Source organism: Neophocaena asiaeorientalis, unplaced genomic scaffold, assembly GCF_003031525.2.
Source record: "Neophocaena asiaeorientalis asiaeorientalis breed wild unplaced genomic scaffold, Neophocaena_asiaeorientalis_V1.1 scaffold188, whole genome shotgun sequence".
NCBI classification, from domain to species: domain Eukaryota; kingdom Metazoa; phylum Chordata; class Mammalia; order Artiodactyla; family Phocoenidae; genus Neophocaena; species Neophocaena asiaeorientalis.
In genome coordinates, this window is record NW_020174156.1 from 615,291 (window position 1) to 618,738 (window position 3,448).

The window sequence follows — 3,448 nt, forward strand, 5'->3', positions numbered from 1 at the left end:
AATAGCTCCTCACTGCTGTCCTTCTCCTTATTATTAGATGTAGCCTATATGTAGGATGTTTTAGTTCTAAAATTGAAGATAATTATTATCTTGATAATTGGGTATTACTCCTGTGTGAACATGCATACCATTTAAGTCTCTCAGCATCAGCTTATTGATTTTTTTCAGGGTCAAAATTAGAAGCACCATCAATAATCTCAATACAACAAAATGCTGTGCATGGTGCAAAGGATTTATTCACTGAGTTGACCCTTACAATAAGGGGAAAGCATAGTTAATAGGATAAGTACCTTTAGTGATATGAGAGCAGATTTAACAAGTAGGCTCATGATATTTACTCGTCTTAATCATGTTATTTTTTCTTTTAAAAACTGTGCTGGCATGAGAAATCATTTCCTGGTTTTTTTTTCTCAATAATGCTTTAATTTCTCCTCCCAGCTGGACACAGTGCTTAAAGTGGTCTCCACTACTCAGAAACTACTTCCACGTTTATATTCTTCTACTTTTTGGTATCACGGTCCCTATCTCCAGGCTCGCCCACATTCTCCAGAGGAGCTTTGGTCTTCTTGTCCTTTTTCTTTTCCTTCTTGACCAACTGTGGAGACACTGGAGATGTTTTTGTTGCTTTCATTTTCTTGCTTCCGATTTGGGGCTTTTACTGCTTTAGCAACTGCCTGTGGCACTTTTACTGCTTTGGCCATGACCTCTCTCTGGCAAGTAATATCTGGCAAGTCCAAAGCCACCATGAAAATACTGATGCTAGACAGAAGAACTCACCACTTACTGTTGCAGATTGACTCCCTCTAGAGACCCATGAGCCAGACTAGAAAGGGATAACTGTCTACTGCTCATTTTCTATTTTACATTCTGTATTTTATCATTGTGAAAACAAATATTTTAAAATATATTAAATTTCAATTATTTTATATATTCTACTTATTCTGGCATGCCTACTTGATGTTAGACTCAAAAAGAAGCCCCAAATATCCACTTAAATAAAAAAATTCAAGACAAATGGACATTTAACCAGAGGTAAGAATATAAAAATTGAACCTATTATAACCACATTATTTTCTCTAGTTTTAGTATACTTTATTTCAAAACTGTATATAATAAGGGTGTCAGGATAAGTTAAGAGGGAAAAAAACTGATAAAAAATATAAAGTACCAAATATTATATAAACCTTAGTTCCCTAATACAATTATAATTTATACATATTTATAGATTGGTATAGATAGATTTAGATTGTGTGTGTTTGTGCGTAATTAAATATATTTCTTTTTAACATTTTTCAGCTATTTACTTTTTCCTGAACTTTGGCCTGGTAATAAAAAAGAAAAGAATGAGAAGAATGTAAGAAACTTCTACAAAAGAAAATGTTAGTTCAACTTGACAATTTTTAATCTTCCTTTAACACTAGAGACTAATATTCATCATACTGTGCATGCAATTTAAAGTGAAAATTAGAATTCGTTTTTTTCAGAGCTATAGAGTGTTCACAGCTTGGGTTGTTTAAAGTAGCTTTGGTTTTTAAGATTGTATTAGGGAGAGTTTTTAAAGAAACATTTATATTCATTTCAATTTTTAATTTAATTTTTATTAGGTTTCAATGCATTACATTTAGGGAATATATAGGTTTCAATTATTTTCTTTTTCTCTCATATGCAGGTACTTATTAAAAGAGGTTTGCCATTTCAGCCAATAATTTTACATGTTAAAATCACACAGCCTCCTCACACACAAAATTCTTTGTATATATTAGATTCTCATGCTTCTCTCTAATAATAGGACCTTGAAATCAAAAACGGTATTACTTATAAAGTTATAGAACCCACATTCTTTATGCTTTTAGAATTTGTGGAGAGTCAAGTGTTGGTAACTAGTAAATACTACCTTTACCTGATCAACCGAAATTACAGATTAACTGTTTAAACACAACTAATGATTATTCAAAATTCTCAAAATAATGAGTAGCCATAGGCCCTTGCAAAATAACAGTTTACAAACATATAACTGCCATTCATAAGTTAAGCTCATCTATTCATTGAAATTATTTCTTCAGGTGTCTGTTAACCTTATTATAAAATTGAATTTAAGTTTGTAAGCTTCTTTGAGTAACTGCATGCAGTCATAATGAACACAATTGAATTTCTTTAAAATATTCAGACTTTTCAGTTGTTTCTAAGATCCTCACCTAGATTACTGAGTTTTTTTCTGTATTAAGTAAAATAATCAAATTAAGCAGTGTTTCTGTTTTTTATACTTTTCTAAGACTAATGTGGCAGCTCACTGAAGAGAGGCTATCTCTCACGATTGTGCTCTATAATTTGTAGATGGTATTTGGGCAGGCATATGTTGATTAAATGTGTGGTTCTTTTAAAATTCACTACACACTCCTGATCAAAATTCTTTGAAAACTATGAATGGAACTCTATTTTCTTAACCTTGTAAGGAATCTGACTCAAACCAACAAGTATATCATGTTTAACAGTGAGAAATTAGGTAAATTCCTATTAAGTCAGAAAAAAAGACAAGGGTTTTCTTGTTACCTGGCCACTGTGATAAAGTAGATCTTAGAAAAAAAGAGTACTTTGCTTCCGGATTGCTATTCTTAGTTAAAGTATGTTGTTTTCTTCTTACTCTATAAATAATTCCTGGAGACAGTTCTTTGTGGGGCAAAAAATTAATTTTGGAGTTTGAATCCAGCACTAACTACTTAAACTTGTTTGAAGACAATTAACGTGTTTTCAGAATCATCATCTATAAATGGGTTACAGCATCAACAACAGAAATCTATGTCACAGAGTTGTTACAAGAACATGCTGAGGATGACATATGAAAGCACTTTATAAGTGGCAGGGCAATAATAGACTTGGTATAATTATTAACAGAAATAATGAAAACACAAAGCATATTATTTATTTTTTGCTAATTATGAACTTGTTTTATTTCCCCTCATGCACTACACATTCTGCTTGCCCATATTATTTAGTATTCCTTCTAAACATGCTGCATTTTCTGCCCACTCTGCCTTGACATTTTTGTTAGTTTTTTCCCTATGCCTGGATTGCCCTTTTTGTATCTCTGTTCATTAAAATAGTCCTCAGCTGTCAAGATCCATACGAATACCAATTATCCCATGAACTAGTCTTTAAATTCCCCACTCCTGCTTTCTTTTCTAGTTGGAGCAATCTCTTCCTCTTCTGTCCATCATGGAGTTTCTCCCACTGTTTTTTATTAATTACTATCTCATTTTGCCTTGAAATCCCTTGCTTCTCCAGTGTAGTCCGTTAATCAGCAGTATGGACATCACCAGGGAACTTGTTAGAAATACAGAATTCCAGGGCTGTGCCTTAGGCCAAGATCCTGGGTGATTCCCACGCATATGACAATTTGAGAAGCACTGCCCTAATTCATTGTAAAACCCTGGGAGGTGGGGGAGGGGAG

At 33.1% G+C, this 3,448-nt stretch overlaps 1 non-coding gene across 1 annotated transcript; it reads right to left on the reverse strand.

Moving 5' to 3' along the window:
- Window positions 1–718: 718 nt before the first annotated feature.
- Window positions 719–847, reverse strand: LOC112406385 (small nucleolar RNA SNORA56). Its single transcript, XR_003004548.1, has one exon. It is a non-coding gene; the product is annotated as a small nucleolar RNA SNORA56 (small nucleolar RNA).
- Window positions 848–3,448: the final 2,601 nt, after the last annotated feature.